Below are 26,545 nucleotides of genomic sequence, written 5' to 3'. Positions count from 1 at the left end.
TTTGTATATATTAATTTTTATAAATATTATTTATGTATTCATTATATATACTTTTTATATATTAATTATATATAAGTATATTAATATATTTATAATATAAAATCTTTATTTGACATACAGATGGGACTTACCACAAGCTTAATTTATTTTTTTATTTTTCAATTGACAAATGTTGAAATGGTAATAGTCTTATTGCAAGAAAAAATAATGAAATGTGATCAGAGTAACTGTGAAAGTCATTACAAATATCTTGAGACTGATTTCATTTAATATTTCCTTAATGACCTTGCTAAAACAAGCTGGAATATGTTTAAGAAATCAGATAAAAATTTGTAAGATAAAATCAATGAAGTGTGTGAGTTGTATTTAATATTGAACATTTGGATACCCTTGAAGACAGAACAGTGGAAACCAAGTCAAACTTGTCAGGGTAACATGTAAAAATTGGACAGTATTGAGACTCAGTAGTACTTTTTCCCAGCACATATATTGATGATCCAAAGGCTTGTTTAATTTCTGAGCAGAGCAATTTTAACTTTCAGGCTTTACCTGCGACTTTGTGGGACCGAGCTGCGTGACCTAGGAGATCGGCCTATTGTTTTGTTAAGCTCTAAGATGCAAGAATTTTTTACTTCAGTGAATACTGTAGTTTGATTACAAACTATCATTTAATTTGGGTCAATTTCATACTTAGGAATTAAATTATATACTTCCCTGTTCCTGACAAAGAAATTTTTTCTATGTCCTGTTTACCCAACTTTAACAGAAAATTATCCCAGTCTTTCCATATCAGAGTTTTACAGCTTCTACAGGTTTTTCATCATCTTTCTTAAATAATCAATATCTGCGTTATACTCCAACCCTCCAACTTTGATATTACTGTCAAATAAACTGTAAAACGTGAATCACCTGTGTTTAGCTCATATTTACATTTATTTTCATAGTCTTCTGAAAAAATTTGATTTCTCTACAAGATGGGAAGTTTAGGTTGTATGCAAGTGTGAGGGGGAAAAATCAAAAAGCCCCAATCCAAAGTTTTTTTTTAATAAAGTTGCTAGAGTTGCTATGTTGTGGCAGGATTTACCTGAAAAAAAAGATAAATTGACAAAGAATTTGATTATGTTTATTTCTTTTTTTTTCTTGTCAGTTAAATGCCATTTTACTGAATAAGATATCAGGTGATTTTATACCTGACCATAAGGTAAAAGAGAAAAAAAATCTGAAAGTAATGAACTAAATAAATTGAATGCACCAATTGAGTGAGATTTATTGTTATCAAAAGAAACAGTCACGTATGCACTTTTTTGGCCTTCATTTACAACCCAGACACCTGCTAGAAAGAGCTTTTCTAACCATTTCTGATTTTTTTTCTTCATAACCTAATTATCTCTTTACCTTAATGATCTTTTCTTAAAATTACTGTTGCAAATGACAGTGACAGCATGTGATCAGCACTTTACACTCTGATTATCACAGCTTGTCAACTTTTATATAAGTTAAAAATGTGTTCTTCCTTTTTTAACTGCAGTGATGGGTATGAAGACCAGTCACTTTTTTTCCCCTATTTTGACAACCCTTATAAATCAAATCAAAACAGAACATGTCAAAGTACTGTTGTTGTCTTCACAACCACTGTGAAATTCTAGAATCTATACTGAAAAAAGTTACCAGAGTTTGGTCTTTCCAGGACAGGCACATTCCAGGTCACTGGAATTCACGCTGATGTGTTGGGCAGACTTGGCTGGCTGATGCCTGTCCAGCTTCTTTCTCACTCAAAAGGACAGTGGGATAAAATGAAGCAAAGCTAAAGGCAGGGAGATCATTTAATGTTTACTGTCAAAACAGCGTCAACTTGGTGAAAATCAATGTAATCTATTGCTGATTTAAATGCATTTATAGAGTGAGAAACAAGACCAAAACCTAGAACAGATTCTCTCCACTTCTCATATTCAGCTTCACTACTCCATGCCTGACTCTCTCTGATTCCCTGTCTGACAGGCTCATGAGGAGCTGTGGAGCTCTGGTCAGTCCACAACATCTTCACTCTGCTGCTATTTCTTCTCTCACTTCTCCAACATGGATTCTATCCACAAACTGCAGTCGTTCAGCATAAACCTGTTCCCATGTGGTCTCTCCAAGGGCTGCAGGGCAACCTGTGCTCCAACACATGGAGCACCTCCTTCCCCTCTTTCTCACTCACCTTGGCACTTGCAGGGTTGTTTCTCACATTTTTCCTCACACCTCTCATTGCTTCATGATTTTCTTAAATATCTTTCCTCAGATGTATCACTACTCTGGTTGAGGGGCTCAGCTGTCCCCTGAAGTGTGTCCATTTTGGAGACAGCTGAAACCAGCGCTTCATAGGGGTGACCCTGCAGCTCTTGGGCACCTGCATCCTACTTCCTTGAAATGGCACTTTCAAAAATGGAAGTTTAATTGATAAAATAGTGTTTAGACCTTTGAGGAAACTGTGGCTTCCTTAAACCTGAGGAGTAGATTGCCTTCCAGTTCTTTTCTAGAACGATGTTAACACAGTCAAGGACTTCTAAGAAGCTAAGGTCTTCAAGGGAGTTCTTTAATATTCTGTTACAAGGCTTTGTATTTCAGGTATCCATCTTCACTTTCATGACAGCTTTTAAAAAATTCAAGTCTTAATTTTTCATGGCTGCTTAAACACAGCTCAATGTTGAAAATGGATGTGAAAACATAAGGACACTGATGAAAAATTATTTTTCACTGCAGCATTTTTGCAACAGTTCTGTTAAAGAAGAAAGAAAGGAGAAACAATCAAATTGAGGGGCCTGGTAACTAATGAGGTACTTTGGATAGAGGCATGTATATAGAAACATATGGAAATGTGTGTTTCAGTTTTCCATGTTTCCATGTCTATTAGGCATACATCAACAGCAACTAACATCAGTCAATCCACCCTTACAAGATGTGGGTGAAGTGAAACAGAAGCATCAATTCAGATCTCACCTGTAATGACAGAATACTAGTTTGAAATTTGGTGTTACCAAGGGAAAGAACATTTAGCTCTGAGGGAATACCTGTCTACAGGTTGAGTAGGCACTGTCAAAAGTGTCACTATTAGACATTCTGTCTAGTATTCCTAACAGAAATACAACAGGTGCTCAACAGATTCTGAATTATTTTGGTTATTAACAGAGGTTTGAGCTGCACTGTTAACATACCTGTGAAAATCTTGATTTTGGCAAGTCAAGGATAAAAATTTCAAAACTTGATATGTATGATAACTTCTTACTGTAAAGACACTTCCTATCCACCATCAATTGTGTTATAACAACTCCGTAGCTCTTTCTTGAATCTGACAGCTTTCCCAGACATTTTAATTTCAAATCTTACCTTTATTATAAATATACGTAGATAGAAAAATCTATTTATGATATATAGTTATCCAGTTCCCCTGTATCTGTCACTCATGTTTATACCCCAGACACTATACATTAGCCCTAAGATTTATAATGGAAAGCACCTACCTGCTCTCCATCAATAATATTTTAAATCCATGGTATTGTAGGTGAGATTAAGTCTTCCCAAAATAAAACTCACGTAACTTGTCCCCTGTGTACCGAAAGAAATTGTTACAATTTAGTTAAATCAATTCTTAAATTGGTTTAAACCAATGAAATCCCTTGTGCAGATGTTCATAAATTGGCTTAAGGGTTGCTAATATTGGTGTATCTTATTCATTTTGATCTAGAATTTAATCCTATTAAATTGGCCAAAATTTTCTGTATACACTGGAGCCTCAAGTCTAGCAGTCTGAATTGAATTTCATGCTACAGGGTCATGGGTCCTCAATGAATTTAGGACCTATAATGACACAGCAATTTTAGAAATTACTTCTGATGGCCCACTAATCATCTTCAAAAATAAACTGAGCTTTGCAATAAATACTAATGACTAGACAGTGTTCTGAAGATTTTTTATAAGGGATAAAGTTTTTTAAAACATATAACCAATCAAGGAGAGTGATAATAGGCAACAAATTTTAAGAAAATTATTGCAAAATTAATTATGTGCCATGCATTTTTGCTTCCTTTATTCTGTTTCCAGCTTAAATTTGCCTGCTGATTATTGCTGGGCCAATGAGTTTTGGCAGAGTACTGCAAATGAAAATATGCATGACCATCTGTCAGTAATGGTTCCAGTTCATCAAAATTTCTAGTCTCCATTATGTGCAAGAAAAAAGTACCTTTGCCTTTCTTGGGTGCAGAACCCAAGAAATTACAGATGAGAGAGAAAAACAAACAAACTTTTCAAATTCTCTCATCATAGAGAAAAGGAAATTAATTTTTATCAGTACAGAGAAATAAATATTCTTCTACACTTTTATGGTTCATCCCCATTTCTAGCTGCTTCAAATTGTGTCTTAATTCAGTCAGTTACATGATTATATACAGACTATTTTTGAGACTTCAGTAATGCAGGCTGGTACCAAAATGGAAATAAGTACCTCAAGTAAGATAAAGGATAAGAAGAAAGTAATTTCAAGTAATTTTCAATATCAATTGATGCTCTTTCTAATTATCAATTTCAGTTTGTCAAAAATTGTAGTTATTCCTCAGTTAGCACTGATACAGTTGCAGCTGCAAAAATGTGGCTTCTTTCTCTGATTTTGGCTTCAGTGTGCTTCTGCTAGATTTGGATCGAGATGGAAAACACAAACCCTGTCTGCCTGGCACAGAATCCTTTGCTTACAGTCCCAGCAGCTTTGTTTCATTCTTCCGTGTCAATAGAATTTAAAATATTTTAAAAAATATTTTCCTAGTGGTTATTCTGAAAGGCTTGTGCAAAACAAGGTGCCTTTTGAATACACAGAGATATGGTCCCAAACAATAGCAGTTGCTATGGGAGCAGAGCATGGTGTTTTATGCAGACATGAGGGAAGAGGAGTGGAGAAGCACAAATCTGGTGCAGATTGGCCCAGGAGCTCACTGACTCTAAGCACAATGTTAGTTCCCCTAAATATGCTGGGCTAAATCACATTTGTACATCAAGGGATACAAAAGTTTTTATTTAACTGAGTTCTGTTTGCTTACATAAAAGAAGATTTATGGTCACTCAGAGGCTCATTAGCATTGATTTTCATAGTTCCTACTTAGAATTAATATGTCCTTGGTATAGGAAATTATCCAGCACTTCTATAAAACCTAGCTGGAATGATTCCATGTATACTTAGCAGATTTGTATTATCTTGTGGTGGAGTCAGGCAAAAAATCCAGCTTTCCTGAACAATTGCACTCACACTATTTAAAAAAAAGTAAACAAAAAAAAAAAAAGCAAACATGAACTAATGCAGAAATGAGAGTGCTAACTCTGTTCAAAATTCCAAGGTCAAAAAGGGACATTTTCAAACCAAGGAACCAGTCAGCTCAGGAAGGATCAAATAGCATTATATTTCCTTCAGTAAAACATAAAAGGTCTATAGTTACTTTCATGACTAACAAGGAAGCCTGTAATGTGTACGTGCATCTTTCCAATGCGGCTGAAGCAAAAAGAGGTTTTTTTGACTAGGAAGATGGATTTTTTAACAGATTCAGAAAGGATTTGGGGATTTACTTGCAGGTTGTCCAAACAATTGCTTCAGAATGTATTATCTTGGTGAGGAAGAAGGCCTTAAAAATGTCTAACAGCTTGCCTAATTTGTGTTAATTTCTTTTTATAATATTATCTCTGGGAAGGAGTCATTAAAAATGGTCATTTTACTCATACAAATTGATCAGGTATGGGAACCTGTCAGAACAGTTAATTCAGGTTATTATCCATGTCTCCTTTTAATATTCCTATTAATATCTTCTGGTGAAATTATTACAGTTACCTCAAATTCAGTTGCCCTTAGACTTGGCAGTCCCTGAAAAACTCAACTGCTCCCTCTTCAGTTTTGCCATTTTTTCACACTAATATCTGCTTGCATGTTGTTTTTTTTTCTTTTTTTGTCTTTTCTCCATAACATGAATACAGCTGTCTCTTTCTCTGTACTTTTAAAATTTATGGAAATTTACTTTAAATATAAAGCTGCTTCAGCAACCAAAGTTGCTTCAGCAACTTTACCATGAGCATTTTCTTCCTGCCCTGGCATAAGAACACCTGCTGACATCATCTGGACAAGAATGCTTCCGTAAGGACATGACATGCATGGACACATAAGTGCAGGCAACTGTCATAAAATACGGTGGCTTAGCAGTTGTGAGCTTTAGCTGGGGCTGCTCAGTGAGTGTCAGGAGAGCCTGGCAGTGTGGGCACAACCAGCTGTCAGGGATGGTGGAACTCAGCAGAACACTGGCAGCTCCGCTGATCACAGTAACCAACTCCTTAGCCTTCGAGTGCTTTAGGTATTCACACACATCGCTGTTGAGTGGCAAACATGTTAGAATGAATTTATTAATTAATATATAAGCTATTAGCTTTCTACGAGCTTGAGTGCTTAACTTGAATGGAGTCAGAATCCTTTCTGCTTATTTTAAAGTCATTCAGATGCCTCAGAAATATTTAATTCTACTGTTACTTTGTAATAAATACCAGTTATAAACCCCATATTTTTTGAAAATGACTGGATATTGAAATGGGTACTGCCAGAATAATAAATAGGAAATTTGAAAATGTAGTAGTGTACTTTCAACTCCTACCAGTATTCCTGAAATAAGTGACAAAAAAATAACATTCATTGTTAAGATTTCTCCTAGCTCCCCTGTTGCTCAGTGACAGACTGAAGTGATGTTTTTAGGCAAAGCGGCAACTTTGAGCCTGACTGAATGTGCTCTTTTAGTCAGTAGGGATTCAGTATTGATAGAGAGTGAGGAGATCACAGTGGGGCTAGCTTGTTAAAATTTGAGATAATCATAGACCTAGAATTAACCACCTGATAAAGCAGCAAAGTGATTAAGTTATTTCCATCTACAGAAACTCTCAGTCTTTTACTGGAAGACTGAGGTAATCCACGCAGTCAGACCTTGCTAACAGCTACACAAAAGGCAGCATGTGTTTTTTGGTTTTGTTGACAAAAAAATCTGAACACTGCAAGTCATGCTGGTGATAAGGGAAAAAAGTGTTTCTCTCCTCCCTCAGGAGGTGTTTAGCAGATAGTGCACTTTTCTGGACAGAAATTTCCTTAGCTTGTGCAATTGCTTCACGCACAAAACAAATTGAAACGTGCCAACTCATCCACCAAACAAGCAATCATTCTTATGCCCTCAGGCATTTTTCCCAATGTTTGTTGCCCCCACCTTCATCCTAGCACCATGAGCTCCACAGTCACACAGTAAACTAGAGCAAAGAAATAATCTAATATAAAATTATTCCTTTTTTTCTTTCCCCTGGAGTTAATGACAGAAAGATGCATGAATATCTAAATATATACATGCTAATTTGTATCAAATCCACAAATTGAGTCTAACTGTCTTGGCAGACATAATCATCTATTACACTTTTAGTGTGTGATGGTTACATTCAATACAAAGCAAAAAAGGTGATAAAATAAAAAAGAAATCAGTGGTTTTAAAGCTGAAAAATGTAGTTTAAAATGAAGATTTAAATCAAATAATTATTAAAGTTATGTTTCATATTACATGCCTTTATCAGTTTTATTACATAATTTAAATTTCAATTATATTTAGTATTTTATTAAATTATATGCTGATTTGTGGTTCAAATGCTCTTGCAAATATAATTTTTTTTAATTGATGTCCAAAAAAGACTTTAATTTTGTATTCTAAAAAAAACATTTTTAAATTCCTTTTTTAGTCTTCTGGCTTTTCAGAGAGACCAATCTTTTAACTTCGCTGACTATGATGCAGGACAAAATCATTGCTTTTGGAGAATGAGCAAGCTCCAAGGTGTTCAGACTTACTTATCATACTTTTCCCAAACATGATGTCCAAATTCTCGGGCACAACAAGGAATAGGCCACCCAATTCAATTAGAGAAAAAAGCAGATTACTGATGGCATCTAGCATCTGCAGCCAAAGGATGCATTTTACTAATTATTGTGCAAAGAAACTGTGAAAATATGTGTTGTATAATGAAATTAAAATGAAATAGTAAAATTTATTGTATAAAGTAAACCAGGTAAAGTAAATCTTGATCTTGATGAATCTGTTTCTTGCAAGTGTTTTACTGTGGAGTTATGCTCTCATTTGAAATTTTCATTTTTAAAATGCAAGAGACAGATCCTATCAGTAGCTGAAGCAGTAGTAGGTAGGATAGTCTCTCATGTCAACACAGTAATTAAAATTCACATCTATCAGTATGATCCAATTATTATCCAGACTCTGTGATATAGTGACTCTACTTTGAAATGAGGATATCTGCCACACTGTTTTAAAGACACAGGAAAACTCTAGAGACATTTTCTTGCAGGGCTCAAATTGAATTGAGTAGAAGCTTAGTGATGCAAACAATGTAAAATTAGATTAAATAATTTTAGTATTTTAGCAAGCATCTTAAATGTCCTTAATATTTCACTAAGTGTAATAATGTACATTATCCATAAAGAAAATTATTCAGATAAACAAATTAGACTTTAGATTAAAATACTGGTCATAGCAAAGGTTCTATTTTTGTAGATGAGGCCTCAATGCATTTAAATTAGAAAGACATTTTCTGGTTATGGGAATGCTGAATCAAGTAAATGACTGACACTAGAATAAGTTTGTCCAGGCCATTTAAGAGATTTTATAAAATAATTGCCTGTGTGTGCTCAGTTTCAAAAGTGTCTTAATATAATTTCCACTGAGAATGCAACAAAGCGCTTTTTTTAAAATTAAAAATCCACCATCCTCCTTTCTCTAAAAGTGGTGCCATCGTAAAATCAGTCTGATTAATGCTGTTATCCAGTTTATAATGTCTGATGATGTTCAATCACCAGCAGGACGGAGGAGAGAATCAGGAAGGTAAAAGTGAAAAAACTCATGGGTTAGGCAGAGAGAGTTAATTAAGGAAAGCAAAAGTCACATGCACAAGCAAAGCAAATCAAGGAATTCACCACTTCCCATTGGGAGGCAGGTGTTGTGCCATCCCCTGAAAAGCAGGGTCACATCACAACAGGGACTTGGGAAGACAAAACACGTCACTCCAAACATCCCTTTGTGGAGTTCATTGGTAAGTCTTCTTTTATTGGGGTATTTTTATATGACTATCTTCAGTGTCAAGACAGATTGTAAAAACACGAGGCTGTGAATGTTCCTGTTTGCCATTTGCAGAAGAATGGATTATCTTCCTTTGCCTCTCCATTTACTACTTTTTTTCCCCATAGTTTATAAGTAAAGATTTATAAATTTGAACATTTTCACAGAGTATATAATTGTTTCATATCACCTAATTTATTTCATATTATCTAACTTCTTTTAATCTTTATTTCAGGAGATGTCTTTGTAAAACTAAAATTCCTAGGCAATGTATATATTTAGTATAGTATATCTAGTATAAACTAGACCAATGTTAATTTAAGTCAACCTGATACAAATTTTGTCACATGATAATCATTCCCTGGCAGTCATAATCATTGGCAGCTGAACAAATGACCACAGTATAATTGCTACTACTGGTATTTGCCAGATAAGATTCAAATTTCTAATTCCAGTCCTTAAAAGCTTGGAACAAATTGGACTCTCTCCATCTATGAATTATAACTAGATTAACAGGATTGTGACTTTTAAAGAAAGAGCAAAAGAAAATCAGAGGAGGCTGGTAGCTTCTTAAAATTGAATCAACCACTGGAAAACATATTATATTGTGACACAAACTAATATCAGGTGACATGATCAAAAATTTTTTTGCAGAAAAGCTTATTTCCATTGGTATGTGTCTTTTTTATTGTGGATGCATTAAAAGTAAAGCTATCCAGAACCTCACAGGAAAAGCACCTCTGTCAAGACTTGAGAAAAACTGTTTGTAATGAGTCTCTAGGGTTAGACATAATATAAAAAGAGATCAGTGTAAACTGACCTTACAAACCATCCACCTGTCTATCCTATTATATTGGCTTCAACTGAACAACAATACAAAATAATCTTGAAAGGTTTCCACTTCTTCCCTTTCTCTTCACTCAAAAAAAAAAAAAAGACAAAAGAATTATTTACTGCCATGGGATGATAAAACACTAATACTGTAGATGAGAAACCAATGCTATGAAGTGTATTAAAATTTGATCTAAATGAATGGATATAAAAGATTTCTTTGCTTTTTATATTTGTTGGTATGCCAATATATTAGTTCTTTTTAAAAAGCTGATGATACTGAGAGCAAAAAAATAATTGAGAGAGTCAGTTCCTTCTGCTTGAATATTTTCCTTATTCAAGATGACAATGTACTAGTACTTATATATATATGCACATAATAAAAGTCCCTCTTCAGAAAAAAAACCTTATTGTGAAAATTTCTAAAATTATTTTAGTTACTTGGTTCTCAGTACCACAAAGAGTGACATATTCTGATTAAGTTTAATTTCCTATTCAAACCATAACCCCTTTTATGAGTTCTGCACAATAAATCAAAGAATATCAACAATGAACAGCACACATAAATATTGCTTTAAATATGTGTGTTGAAACATTAGGAACATTGTGGAAGAGACAGTCCAATCTCATTGGCCTTTCACCTTAAATACTGTACATGTTAGTTATTCTTCTTTTATTGTGCTATTCTTGTAAGACAATCTCAAAAACATAAATGTCCTATCCAGAGCACTTGCAAACATTAAATGAAAATCTGTGAGAAGGGAAGTGGGGAGAGGGCTTTATCTAGAACTATTTTCCCAGTCTCAGAGATTTTACATAAGGGAGCTTTTATATTTGTTTGTAATGAACATCAAAACAATATCTAAACATGCCTATGTTGAAGATTTTTCACACTGAAAATCAGATCATTTTCTGTTATTGTTCCAAGGAAAGGATAATGTCTAGACAATTCTAACATACTGAAAGAGGGTCAAGACTTGCTGAGCAACTGTCAACCCCATTTCTTCTAAACAGAGAAAGGTCAGACATGTCCAGAGAAGAATAAGAATTAGGATGTATCTAAATCAGAAAGAAATGAAAAAAATTCCAAAAAAATGATAAAGAAAATCTTCTTATAAGAGACAACCTCAGTGAAACCAGCTGAAATGATAGTGATCTACCTTTCCAGGATGTTAATATTCAAAATCTAAATCTTTATACTCTAATATTTTGTTTTCTCTTTTTCCCACCATACATAGTTGAAGTTATATTTATGGAATAAATAAAGGAAACATTATGTGTGCTTCAAGTACGGGGAGGTATTTATTCTGAGTTGAATTTTTTATTTGTTTTAAGATTGCTTGGAGAAAACTGGAAACTAAATATTGCTAGAAATAGAAAATTGAAAAAATACCTTTGTATGAAGGACCTGCACCAATCCCAAATGCTTTTACTCAAATACATGTAAAAAAATTATATAAATATATAAATAAAATAAAATAATTGAATAAAACTTACTAAAAATTGTTATAATTTTATTTTAAATTAAACATTAAAGTGTTTCATTAGAGGCCAGATCCACAGAATCATTGACTCACGCATCATAAAATGATTTGGGTTGAAAGGGACCTTAAAAATCCTCTAATTATATGTACATGTAGAGGAAAAAAATTTAAAAAAAAAGTAGCTCTTTTTCCAAAACACAGATTAGATATCACAGAAATATATTCTATTTGAACCTTTGCAGCATCCAGCTATAATGTGGGAATCTACCAAGGAATTAGTTAAGTAGGGAATTTTGAATTCTTACTAACGAGATGTTTACATGTTCTTCACCTGTTACACTGTTTACCTAGAGGTTACAATAATAAAAGAAAAAGTATTTTTAGCCTCTCTTCTTCCTCCAGGGTACCATGCCCCTGTAGTGGCTACCCTTACAGAGCTAGGTCACTACAAACCCTGAAGAGCATCAAGATTCAGTATATTTTGGGGAGATATTTAATTGCCACCCTGAGGTCTTTATATATGCAGCTGCTCTGTCACTGACCAGAACTCACAAGCTTCCAGTTACACCTGGAGTTTATGTTTTCCTTAAGGCAAAAAAACCAATGAGTTTCTGTTAATTTTGTTTACATTTTGAGAATTCTTCTCCAGTTGCATTGTAAGGTCAGGTAGTTAGTTTCTTCCCCCATGTCTTCTTATATTTCATCACTCAAATAATAAATACAGTTTGTCTCTGGCACACCTTGAATTATCTGGTTTGCTTCAGACTGGAAGCAGCTATAACCAAATCTAGGTTCAAATGAAAAATATACTTTGTGTACAGATAACAGATTTGGATAAATGCTACATGTTGAAAACACCATATAATTAGTTTTCAACATTTTGAACTTAAGACTCCAAGGAATTTATTCTTGTACCAAATTCATAATTAAACTTCATGACCTTAGAGTGACTGCAAGCTGGAAATGAGCTGCTTTGCATTGCAGTTGACTCTAGGTGAAAAATGTTTTCTGACATTAGTGACTTAGTTATGTAAATGGATCTTTCCAGAGAAATAAATTAATCTACTTTAAGGCTGTCTCATGTCTACACAGGGCCAGGCTGCTACAGATAATTAGATCTAAAACATGGCCTTTCCATCATAGCTATAATACTGATACCCATACCACAGCAAAATCAAATCACTATGATCATGAGGGAACATTAAATTTATTTATGAACCATTTGTGTGTTCATATACATTCTGTACGCCAGGAACACATTCCTTAGATGTGTGATCAGAGGCTTTTAAGACACTGAACTTCGAAGTCACAGTAAATATTTTTTTTCCAGTAATTTATTTCTGAAGAATTCTCCAGCCTTTCTTTTTGTCAAGATCATAATCCTAAGCACAAAAATAATATACAGCGCTGTCAGCCAGTTTTGAAAAATAAAAAGAAAGGTTTGATTATACTGCTGCTCACTGTCATAACTCTGTATTTATTATTAACTACACTTGAGGATGCATTGCAAATTTATTTAGCAGATTTTGTCCAAAATAGCTGCGCTAGCTGAATAGTGTGAAAGAGTAGATTTGACTTGAGATATTACTTTTCTCCCTAGACTGAAGATTAATGCCTCCAAAAAGATGAAAGCAGGAGGATAAAAGCGTGATGTTTTCAAAGATAATTCTACTAGTGGCAATCATGATCACTGGATGAAAACAAATAAGTCATTTTCATTATCATGTGTCCTGAAAGGAAGCAATATTCACTGTGAAAGAAAATAATGAAAGAGGGGAAATTAAAGTCTTTGAAAAATTAACATTGATTTCAGAGTGCACCTGGACTTCTATTTCCACTGTTTTGTCTTCAAACATCAGCTCATATTCAGAGATGTTTTGATAGCAGACAATACAGAATTTAATGCAAAATAGACCAGACGTAACCCAATCAAGGGCTTTTCTTGTGAGAACAAAAGCTTTTCATAACTAAATGTCCTTGTCAGTTCTAGTTTTACTGTCTTGTAATATATCAGTTCTCATGATGGGTGTCATTCAGGCTTTGGGAACTGAATTTTCCAGGACAGTAGAAAAAAAAGTAAAAATTAAAAGCTGAAATTAAAACCCTCTCTCTTCCCATTGCCAGGGTCCAAAACTAAAGTGAGACATATCAATTTTTTAGCCTCACATAGCAACTGGAAATAATGAAATAATGGATAGAAGAAAGTAAACTAATGAAGTGGCAAAAGAGGTAACATTGCATTATGTTTTGTATCGTGTTTTGCTCTGTCGTGTTACAAAACAGGGATATGCTGCAGTGTTGGTACCTACAGTACCAACATTAAATGAGCCATTGCAAAACTGATTAGATCCTCTCTCAACTCATGCCTGCCTCTTACATAACTGATCTTGGCTTTCTGCTCTGTTTACCATTCATTTATAAACTCATATATTGTCTCTCAGACAATGCATTTTTTATTGATCTGATTGTCCTATTAAAATTGCTGTCTGACTTAGTGTCTGACATCTTAATGCCAAATTTTTACTTCCACTTCATCCTGGCCCTGCATGTATTCCCCTAACACTTCTCAAATTCTGCCTAGCCTAGTCCAACTTAAATGTCCAATCTCCCCACACACAGCTCCATTCCGCCAGATTAATTCTTCCTTGTGCTCAAATAGATAACTCAAGTTTATTTTTCTCTTTCAATTCTAGCCTATGATTTTTTTATACATCTGTTGGCTACTGGAAATCCCTTCCTGAGTTTTTCTTCAGCACTTCTTTTTTCTGCTATGGACATTATCTGGATTTTCTGAAGTTAAAAAAGAAGTTTCTTCCTGTTTTTCTTTCTAACAGAAGTTGTGCAGTTGGAGTGACACAACGGCAATGAAAATCTGAAACGCTGCGATTTGGTTACTCTAACTCATATGGTTAATTCTTGGATTGACCAGTATAAATATCAGATTATGGATGATTATTTGAACTCATACAATTAACTTTTGAGATTTACCCTTCATTAGCCACAGCAGTCTGGTATAATTTTTCTTTGATCAAAAGAGGTTCATATTTCTCAATCAGGAGACATCAAGACTTTTGTATCACAAAGGCAGAAATCTAATATTTTAAAGCGTAAAATTACTGTTAATATATTCTTTAAAAAATTCTGGAAAATGGAAAAACTATAATATTGAGAGCCCTTAAACTAACGTTAAACATAATTGCAGATTTAGTTACAAAAGTTTGAAAACTGTAACAGATGTCTGGAGTATCAACAGATGAGCAAGAGCATATTTGACATATGAAGAGTTACTGACCCATTCTCTTTGATCTGTCCTTTATTGCAATAAAAAAAAAATGCTCAAGAACAGACACCACAACATATAAGCAGAAGTACTTCTGCTTATATACGAGTCTGGACTTCAGTGTATCCTTTTTTTCCCTTCACTGAACCTTTAAAATTTACAAATTACTTTGTTGGCTTTCCAATAAATATACACAAGAGGCTCCAGCTTTATTGATTTCTTGGCAGATTTTGATGTTCTGTTCCATTCTCTCTTTATGACCAAACAGCAGCCAGGACTAGAATAAGAAGGAATTAACTTGGTATGAATGATAGCCAAAAGGATAATTATGATCCTAGGCCAAACATATGGAAGTTCAATAGTTTACAATCTACTAAAAATTTATTTAAACTTCAACTATATTTCATCTTGATATTAATTAGTAAAACCCTCAGCATTTCTTCATTCAGTTAAAATCAACACTTGTTAATATGCATTTATGTCAATCATACAAGTCAAAGATAAATGCCAATCTTTATCAGACCAAGAGAATAGAAACTAGACTTGGATGCCATTTCAAACTTCTGTCTTTAGAATTGCTTTTGCCTAAAACAATATAATATTTTACTTTTTAACACAAAATCTGATTAATCTTATGCTTTTAGTAGTAGTTTTGAAATTTCTCCCTACTTTTAATATTACTTCTTTACTTATTAGTAGTCCTTTTAGGCCCTTTTATTTTCTTTGACAGATGGCTTACAGGGACAGACAGAGATACGTGCCTTTATATCCTGTGCACCTCACTCACAGTGACAAGTGAACTCTGCTTTAATGGAGGTGTAAAATTTTGCCTACTAGTTCCTAAAAATTGTTTATCACAGAACCTTAGCAGCTGTAATCTTATATTTCCCTGTTGACTCAACCTATTTCAGCCTGGATGAAGAGATAAAATTCTACAAGTTCTACTACTTCACTTTCTGGAATCTTTGTTTTCTGCCCTTAACAACAGGTTATGCCACAGAAATCTGTAATATCAGCTTCCTGAAAGAAGATCAAGCAAGGAAAATTCAACGTCAAAATTGTGTCTTAGTGTCATAGATGCTTTCAAACAGCTCTAAGCCAGGAGTAATACTTCCATTGTGTTAGGCTTTTTACAAACACACAAAAAAATTACAAGCCCTCTTCCAAAGAGCTTTTTGTGGGCATAGATTTCCCCTTAAAATTTGTCCATCAGGTTTTTAGCATTTTTAAAGACTGTAATGAAGAAATGTTGTCCTGAGGCTTTAGTGTCCAAGCAGACTGCTAAAGGCCTAGATATACCTCAGTCTGGAATTCTTGCAGAGTGTAAACTATAACATCTCTGATAAACTGTTTATTGAAGTATAACCTGCTTCCACACAAACCGTATAAGGTATTCCATAGGAATTTGTGAGTCTTAAGATGACCAATATTTCAAGAATATGTCACATTATGCCCTGAACTTAAGACTTCCTAACAAATTGGAAATGAAAATTTTCCTATAGATGGTAAAACACGCATCTTCGCTTTAAAAGCTTTTTGTCAGCTAGCGCTGACCTTCAAAGTTCATTGTGATGTACAATAGTCTTCTTATTGAACATGAAATTAAAAAAATAAAATCAACAGCACTTGGAGAACATTGAGGCCTTTTCCCATTCTCACAATGCCCCACCAGGGTGGTGCTGGGAGTGCACATGAAACTGGGAGGGGACACAGCAGGCACAGCTGACCCCAATTGAGCAAAGGGCTATCCCTTACCTCTGGGTGCCATGTTCCACATACAGAGCTGAACTGAGTCACTAGAAGATAGCTGAAAGCTATTGTTTTCTTGCTGTAAACCATTCTCTTTATTTGAAAAAGAGTTCTTTTACACAGTCATGGTCTTTGCACTTGCAAAAGAAGCACACTTTGAAATTTATCCCCCTGAGTTTTTTTGCCAACTCATTTTCACCATTCCAGATGTTTTCCTTCTTTTTTGTCTTTATTATTTTCTCTTGAAAATAATATTCTGTAGTGGGAGAGAAGCAGAACCACAGGCTGTCCACTTAACATTCCCCTACTAAAACAATATGGTGGAGTAGTCTGGGAGAAGATAATCTCACAGGCTGCCATGAATTATATGAACTTCCAAAGCAATTTTGACCATTAAAAACAAGAAAAATTGGCCTATACAGAGCTATGACCTGCAACTAAAAAATTGTTTCTAAGATCAGAATTAGTTTAAGCTCTCAGAACATTTAACAGTGAAAATTGCAAGTATTTTTAATCTTGGTTTTGTGTACAAACTGCTTTCTTTAGGAGAAAAAAAAAGGTGGTATAGATATAGATACATTGAATTTTTTTTTTCCATTAACAATATTAAATGACTTCTGCTAAAAAAAACCCCATGCTTTTGAAACTAAATTACATTGGAAGTTTTTGTTTGTTTGTTTGTTTGTTGTTGTTGTTGTCATTGTTGTTTCCACAGAAAATATTATTGTTTCACTTGAAACTAAGCACAATTATTCACAAATTTTAGTCTGAAATTTGGAATAGACCAGTTTGGTAACATTGTAAAAGTTGAATTGTAAACACGAATATCAGCTTGAATTGCAATACTTTCATTCTTACATATTGTTACTTTTTCTTTGTCTTCAGAATATCATTGTTTGTGGCAAGTCACCTCATAGAACAGAAAACCTTTGCAGTCCCCAGTTAATTCTAAAGACCATCTTGACTATTCAAAAGTTGAACACCTTTTTCATTTTCAATAGAGAGACCTAGGGAAGGAAGACTTTGTGGCCCTGAGGACAGAGAATAACTCCACTGGAAAGTTGTACTATCGAAAGATAAGATGATATAATATATCTCCAGGTGTTATGAAATTCCCTGTTTGGAAGATAACATTGTTGCACTAATGACAGCTTATTTATGCCCATCATGTATCCCAAGTCTTGGATAACAGGTTTTGAAGAGAGCTAATATGGTATATGCCATGGCAGATCACATAATTCACACATTCCAGCTCCTGTGACACAGTAACACCTGTTCTGATATACACCACATAATAAAATTTGAAACTAAGCTAAGTAGTCTGGAACCAATTGTCTAAACATAACAACAACATGGCAAAAAAGATGTTTTTAAACAAAGACATTATCTTTAAACAAATACTTTTTCTTTCTGTTGTCTGACATGACAAAGAAGATTTGATTTAGAATATCTTTAAAAAAAAAACCCAATACAATATGTTTTGGGGCTTGCTGCAATAGCCAGGATTTGCAGAAAGAAAAACTTTGGAGATACTTGAGACAACTTGGGAGGTTTGATTTCTTTAAAATATGGTATTTCAGGGGGCCTTTTAATTTACGCATTCATCTACATAAAGTTATATATTATTGATATGTTTTTCTGCATGAAGCAGGTATACAGCCCCATAATAATAGAAGTGATTTTCCCATTGCAGAGTACTATTTTAAATAAAAAAAAAAAAAAAGGTTTTATGGGTTTTAAGATAATTAATCACATTAAAGCTATTTTCAATTTCCTCAGGTAAGCAATTTAGGCCACAGCTTCTGGATAAAAATATTCTTCATTTTACAGATTACATTTATAGGACATATGGTGTAGCTGACATTTCTTTTTCTGAAATTACTTGCTAATATTTTCAGAGGGATGAATTACTTTTCCACATCTCAACCATTACAACTACACAGAGAGATAGATATGTTTGCTTCTGTTGTGCTTTTCAAGGAATATGTGTACCATGAATTTTTTATGTACAATACTGTGCAGTATGAAAAAAGGTGAAAATTTCTGGAGTCTTTGGACTGATAAAGTGTTATAGCACCACAAAAAGAAGTAATTCTTTATAGTTAAAGTATACTCTGAGGTAAACACCACCATTAATTTGTTGTAGGTTAAATTACTGTATAATGTTTCCACACAAAACTAAAAAAAAAAAAATCTCATTTTACTATTCATTGTTGCAATTTCATGCTATAACTCCACTATAATGCACACTGTGGAATCTTCAGTTTTTTTAAAAAACTCTATCAACACTACAAATCAAATTAAAGGTCAATTCTCAAGAGTACAGTTTAGGGATATAAAATCTCAAATGTTTTAACACTTACTTCCAGTATCCACAGAATTTCTGAGAAATATTGAGCAACTGAATTGCTATCTCTTACTTCTTCTAAGCACTTCTTCAGTATATTCACATCAGTGAATGTGATAAAGGTGAAAATTCTGCTGCTTCACCTTCTAAGAATTTAATACTTCCATCACTTGCGGGGTTGTTTTCCTTATGGAAGCATTGGGGCTTATGAACAGAGTCCTTTTTATGAAGGAAATGAGGAGAGATCTCTTAACACCTGTGGGTCTAACACAAAAGTATACAGAGTAAAAAAAAATAGATGAAACTACAGGAACTTGGAACTTTTCTATTATTGTGCAGAGAGTCCAGATATTTAGCTATATCACCTTCTCTGCTATGGATTCCACTTACCTAGAGTAAAGGTCGATCTGCCAGCTCAAACCTCCAAACAAACCTATGTATAACTAGAAATATTTCTCAGGAACAGTCTTCCAATTTGCAGGGTTTTTTTAATGGAAGTTTTGAAACTGCAACTCCTAAACCAAGGCATTAAAAACTGATGTTACACACTGACAGGTAATTGACAAGCCAGCCATAATCAGGAGATATTTAGCTCAAGATTAAATTCAATTTCCTAATACCACTCCAACATTTCAAGTGATTTATGTGTCTGAGATATCAAACTGTACACTTTAGGATTACAACACCTGTGACCTTCAGAGCTACTTGACCTTCAAAGCTGCTTTACCCCCAGACTGAAGATATCAGTAAGAAAGTCATCATCTCAGTGATTGAGATTAAGATCTCATTTCTGGCATCATGATTGATGACAATGCAAGGATAAAATCTATACGTTTTGATGTGTTAATAGTGGGAACATGACTATTATAATAAATGTATATACTCCACATTTTCTATTTGGCACGTCCTTTTCAACCAAATTTGTTCTTCTTCAGCTTGGTCATAAAATCCAGCAAATGATCTCCTCAAATAATTCCTCAGAAACTATTTTAGCATAGCAAAATGGGGTTTATAACTTCAGAACATACAAGAAAGCATGGAGTAATATGATGTTCTAGAGGACTAAACTAAACTAAACTAAACACTGCTTGTGTTCCTAGACCTGGGAGCATTTTCCTTATCTTCCACACCATTCTATCAAAGGAATAATAGAAAAACCTCACATAAATGGTAGTGTATGACACACAAGACATGACACGATTGAATTCCATTGGTGTTGTCAAAAGTGTATAGAAAGCAACTTTTTGTGTCTCTCAGATAATGCCTATTTTCCTGCTTGTAAGCTGAACAAACAATCAACAGGGGATTACAGTAACTGAAGGAAAGCAAAGAACCTGTACCTTGGGGTTTTCAGTAAGAGAAGAAAAGAAATGGAAAGGAGGGACTTGTTACAGTCCAATACAATAAATTCTTCACTATCGCCTCAATGCTGTCAAACAAAAGTTCAGGTTTCATTTCCACAATGCAGTGTAGTATTCAGTGATCTTTTTATCATTGTATTCAGTTCTGCACTATTTTCAGTTAGAAACCCTACTGCTTTATAGCTCATATGTATGTATTTTATTAATTAATATATTATTTTGTTGTTGTCAATATTCTTTTTATTTATCTATATTCCCCATCTTATTTTTAAATAATTTTGTTGAATGACATTTTTTATTAAGTTAGGAGGGAGAAAACCTTTGGACCTTACAGTCCTTACTTCATTTTGATGACTAGATTGTGAGAAAAGCTGATTTTTGAAGAGCAACACAAAAAGAACAAACAAAAGATACAGTGGGTGCTGTTCTTTACAGTTTCTTACATTAAAGAAACACATTTACAGATAACAAGTAGTTGCTGTAAACTAAATGCAAACAATTTGTGTTTCCAGAAATTTCGATTAATCTAGATGATGAAATTCTGCTTGATGTCTACATTTGTTTCATGTCTTAAGAAAGTTTCAATAGAGGTTTCAGTGTAAAGAATATATTATAAAATTATGCAAATTTTTTCTTCTGCCTTTCACTAAAAACAAGATAAAATTTTTCAGTCTAAAACTTCCCCACATTCTACTCTAACCCATTTTCATCTATTTAGGAATGCATGTACTTTTCTTATTTTTAACATTTCTGTCTAAAGAACTACCTGTTTTGATAAACATGGCCTTTCTCCATGCTCAAGTGTACTCTCCCTCTTCCTTCTCAATGTGGACCCTTGTTGATAAATTCACTAAGATAGATCATATTCTCCCATCATCCTTCACTCCCCTTTTCGTTCATCTAAAATTATGATATGTCATCTTCAGCAGGTCAAAATTTCATTAAGAGCAGGATTAGTGACCTTTTATGAAACTTTTTTACATATTAGTGGAAGTATTGGCTTAAGTGCATACTTTCAGTTTGTTAATATCTGTTTATTGGCTTTGAATATCAAAAGAGGATTTCACAGAGGATGTGTGTTTTCACCTCATGTTTGGAAAAATCAGCAAATTAAAAAACCTTATGTTTCAGTTCTTCAGAACTGAATCAAATTTTATTCTCTCTTTATTTAAAATACAACCTTAAAAATTGTGGTTTTGCCAAGTCATTAACACTCATTACCAAAAGTGTGGAATGTAAGTGGTAGTGAGATGATTCATGGCAACACAATCCTTATTACATCAGTACAGCCCCATAATTGATTTTGTTAATGGTGCCATCTGCTCATTTCCAGTGTTTTCCTTCCAATTAGAACGACACATCATACATTTGATTTTTTAAACTATGTTTTCTGTCTTTTGCCCCACCATTTGTTCTGAATTACTTTTTTCTCTTTACATCCATTTTTGTAATAATACCCTTTTGCTTTTGAGGAAATTATGTTTTGAAAGAGTTGGTTTGACTCTCAGTGCTTTGTCCTTCCAACTGATAAGTGGTTCACCTGTGGTGATGAAATGCTGTTACTTAATGCAAAAATGACTTAGTATTCTCTTGTTATAAACCTGTGATGTGCCAGGCCTCAAGAAAAATAAGTCAATAGTATTAATTTCTATATCCTGCCAAAATCCTAGAAATTGAGGGGGAAAACAAAAAGTAATAGAAAATTGCAGCTGTCCTGTGGTGACTATGTATAAAAGACATCTACTTCCTGTCTTCATACCAGCACTCTTGGAATGTAAACATGAAATCATGGTGTTATAATTTTTGGAGGGAAAGAAACCACTCAGGGTTGTGCAGGGAGAATTTCTATGGCTTAGCCTTTGAATAATTGTGTATATATTAATGTAATTAATGGACTATGCCAATTATGAACAAACATTGAGCTAAAAACCTTTTTGCTTATATTGGGATATTATACTGGAATACAGTTGATTAATTACAATGTGTAGAGTTATAAAAGTAATTTATCATAGTATAATGACTATTCAGGTACATATGGCTTATTTAAATGAATAAAATAGAACAAGAGCTAGAGCTATTGGAGCATTGCTGTATGTTCAGGATACATAACCAAGCACATTTTATGAAAGGTTTGGGAAAATAAATAGCTAAAGTCATGAAACTGAATATAAAAAGATGGTATCCTGCATTTTGTTTTCACAAGGATTTATTCCTTAAAGGAAGAAAAGAAACAATAATCCAATAAAGGAAAGGCACTAGCTTTTACTGGTAAACTTAAAGAAAACTCTGAATCTTGGGGATGTACTGGAATGGAGGAACATAATTCAGATGTATCGAGTTGTTATTTTGGGGTTGTCTGTCCCTCCCATGTCCTCTCCCAACTTCTCATGCACCCCCAGCACACTCACTGGATGGTATGAAGGCCAGAAAAAGCCTTAACTATGTTTGAGTGCTACTCAGCAGAAACAAAAATATCCTTGTGTTATAAACACTGTTTCCAGCACAAATCCAAAGCATAGCCCCTTACTGGCTGCTATGGAGATAATAAGATCCATCACAGCCAAAATCAGACCACAAAGGAAATCACTCACAGCTTCCCAAGGGCAGACTGATGCCCAGCCATTACCTGAGCAGAGTCGTCCCCTAAAATTCCCCTTTTTTCACTTTTATAGCTGAACATGACGTTGCAGGGTACAAAACACCTTTGCAGTTGTTTCAGGTCATTTACAGACTATTCACTGTGACAGACACAGACTGAGAAACAGAATCATAGAATTATAAATTATTAAAATTGAAAAAGGCCACCAGGATCATTGAGACCAACCCTTGACTGAACACCATAGCACTAAGAGACATGACCAGGCATTTCTGGAACACTTCCACAGCCAGACCACAGCTTCCTCAGATAGCCCACTCCAATTCTTGACAACTCTTTCAGTGAAGAAATTCTTCTTAATGTCCAAACTGAACCTTCCTTGTCTTGAGGCTGTTTCTGCTTGTCCTGTCACTGGTTGTTCGGAAGAAGAGGCTGAACAACCCTCACCTGGCCACAACCTCTTTTCAGTAGTTGTAGAAAACAAGATCTCTCCTGAGACTCCTCCAGCCTAAACAACCCAATCTTCCTCAGCTCTTTCTCACTGTGTAGACTCTTCACCACCTCCACTGCCCTTCTCTGCACATACTCCAGCACTCCAATGTCGTTCTTGTAGTGAGGGGCCCAAAATTGAACACAGGATTGGAGTTGTGGCCTCACCAGTGCTGGGTACCGGAGAACAATCACTTCCCCAGTCCAGCTGCCCACACTATTTCTGATACAAGCCTGGATGACTTTGGCTTTCTTGGTCACCTTGGCACACTGCTGGCTCCTGTTTAGCCAGGTGTCAACCAGCTGCCCTAGGTTCTTTCCCTCTGGGCCTCCTTCCACCCACTCTGCCCCAGCATGTGGCACTGCTTGAGGTTGTTGTGACCCAAGGGCAGGACCTGGCACCTGGCCTTGTTGAATCTCATTCAACTGACCTCAGCTCATCCATCCAGCCTGTCCAGATCTCTCTGCAGAGCCTTCCTACCCTCCAGCAAATCAACACTCCCACCCAGCTTAGTGTCATCTGGAAATTTACTGAGCACACAGAAGGTGCTCATGCTTTGCAGGCACTGTTCATAGTGCTATCATCACTCTTTTCATCAAAAATCTAAAACACAGCGCCTTATGAGTTGCCATGAAGAAAATTAACTCCATCCTAGGGAGACCCACTACACCAGGCTAGCAATTAGCTTTTAGTACATTGATTTCATCTAATTCCCCTGCACGTACCAATAAGGCTTGCTACTTTACAATTTGCTGAAAGTGTCTGCCTGTATACTTGTTCCCTTTTGTATTTAATTTTACTAGGAAATACTGACCACAATTTCATGTGAACATTAATATTAGGATGTCACCTGTTGTCTGCATTGAACTGATGACAGGACACAGATTTTGGTCACAAATTTGTGATATTTGGTCCCAGAGCTTGAGTTTTTAATATAAGCTATGTGAACCTTGCTGCAGGTAATTAGTCAGAATATCTGACACAATCTGATAAACCAGATGGTAAGAGCAAGCATGGAGACAGGGAACAATTGAGATAGTAATATGGGGCAAGAGAATTTTGAAAGGAGATTAGGCAAGGTATATATTAATTATGGTAGAAGTCATTAGTAGAACACAATGATTAAGAGACACAAATTTGAAGGGCATATAGAAGGCAGATGCCCTGAAAATGCTTGACAGAATAACAGGCTATAAAACAAGGGGCATGAGCCAAAGCTAAGAAAAGATGGATCAGCAAGGGACTTCAGGAAAAAATGCTTCACAAAAAAGGTAATTAATATGTAGCAATACAAGCTATTAGGTCAGGGAAAACCTAGTTCTCAAATGCTAACATATCTGAGAAGAGATAGGTGGATGAGCTGGATGGACTAATTCTGTGCCACCAGGATGGCAAAGGTAAAGCATCACTTAAACTACCAAAATAATAAATGAAGTTATTTCAATAGGTGTTAGAGTGTTGAACACTAAAGGAAAAAAAGTTCAGTTGCATGATTTTCCAAAAGAATAAACAAAAGAAACCAAATCAAACTAAAAAAAACAAAAAAAAACCAAAAAAACCCCAGAAAAACCCAACAAAAAAACCCAGCCCCAAAAATAACAAGCTACAAAACTGCACACACACAAAACCCTAAAAAAGCACAAACCAATCCAAAACAACAACAAAAACAAAAAAAAAAAAAAAAAAAAAAAAAAGACAAAACTCCTACAAATAACAGAATTTCTGTTACTCCAAAATATTTTAAGCTAAAGGATTCTTCCTGGATTTATTTTTAATAAAAAAAAATAAAAATACTTGTGGAAACAGCTCCCATGGAAGTTTTGTTTCCATAAGGAGGCAACAAAGAAACCTTTGCCTAAAGTCACAATTCTTGACCAGGAACTTTAAAATGCAGAATTTTCTCCCCACTGTTTGTTAGCTGAATTTCCTGCTTGTATATCCAACCATGGAGCAGGCTGAGTATGTGTTCAAGAGATCTATAATATATTTCACCAACCTAGCAGCAGCAGCTGTGTGCTCAGTCAGAAAAGCAGGTTATATTATAGCCCACGTGGCTGTTCAGCACTGAGCATAATTGTGTTCCTTCATTAATTTGACACAGAAGCCCCAAACAAGTTCTTCCACTTTTCCGCACTTCTCTTTACACCTGCACTGAACACTTAAACCAAAGCTGCCTTCTAACACCCTGCATCCAGCTCTATTTTTATCTTAAAATTTCACCAGTCTTAAACTCTGCCTTTTTTTCACTTGCAGCATACACAGCAAGGAGCTCGAGATTGCAGAGCCCCTGTGCCAGCATGAGCTGGGTGGTGCCAGAGCAGCACTAAGCAGCACTTTGTGAGCACATTTCTGGACACCCCATGCCAGCACTGCAACCCTGCCATGCTGCAATGTCCCTTAAAAGCCAGGAAGCCGTGTACAGACAGCAAGGACCTGCTGCTGGGAGCAGCTGGCAACAGAACTACACCCTGCTGCTGGGAACTTTCACCTTAGATAGCTGAATCTGTTCTCATAGAAATGTCAATTATCAGGCATGGAAATACCAGCGCCCAGTTTTCCACTGGATAAAAACCTGCTGTATGCTAGAGCTGCACCCACAGCGGGCAGTGACACAGAGGATGAGTGACCCTGTGAATTCTCAACTCTCCCCTCTGTGCTTCCTGCTGCTCCTGAGAAAAGACAGAAGCTGGCACCCAAAGCTTCTTATTCCTTTCCAAGCATTGATGCACAAATATTAAATATAGCTGTCTTGAAGCTTAGTTCAGAAGTGTATCAGAAGACATACAGCTATTTAACAGTTTAAACTTCATGTTGTTCTACTTTTCTTTAGCTTCCTTTCCCACTCAAAAGCAAACAAACCAAAACAAACTGTCAGCATTGGATTTTATGCATTTAAAATTTTAAAATGCTTCTACAAGATAAAAAGTTGCATCTTTAAAATAAAATTATACAATTTATACAACTGTATCCTAAAAGCCAGTTTTTAAATAAATATTTGGGGTTTGTATTTCCGTAGAATGTATTTACCCAGAATTTGAGTGATATAAAATTAATTGTAATAATTTGCCAAGTGAAATGTATGTATATGTAATATGTATATATTTCAAAATTAACATTTTTAATACCATTAATGGAACTTATTTCCACATTGCATATCTCTAAGTTATCTTTATGTAAAAAGAAGTTGTAGATCATTTTACAAAAAGCTTTTGAAGAGATTTATATACAAAGAAACCAAAATGAGCCATTATCTTACTC

The 26,545-nt window shown here is 34.9% G+C and overlaps 1 long non-coding RNA gene across 1 annotated transcript in view; it reads left to right on the top strand.

Moving 5' to 3' along the window:
* The window catches only part of LOC113458727 (uncharacterized), a 105,444-nt gene extending 79,411 nt beyond the window's left edge, over positions 1 to 26,033 (top strand). Inside the window, exon 5 of the long non-coding RNA XR_012581916.1 lies at positions 25,541 to 26,033. This is a non-coding gene — a long non-coding RNA (uncharacterized LOC113458727). The remainder of the gene's footprint in view (positions 1 to 25,540) is intronic.
* Positions 26,034 to 26,545: the final 512 nt, after the last annotated feature.

This window comes from Zonotrichia albicollis, chromosome 1 (assembly GCF_047830755.1).
Source record: "Zonotrichia albicollis isolate bZonAlb1 chromosome 1, bZonAlb1.hap1, whole genome shotgun sequence".
NCBI lineage: Eukaryota > Metazoa > Chordata > Aves > Passeriformes > Passerellidae > Zonotrichia > Zonotrichia albicollis.
This window is presented reverse-complemented; position numbering and strand designations above follow the sequence as displayed.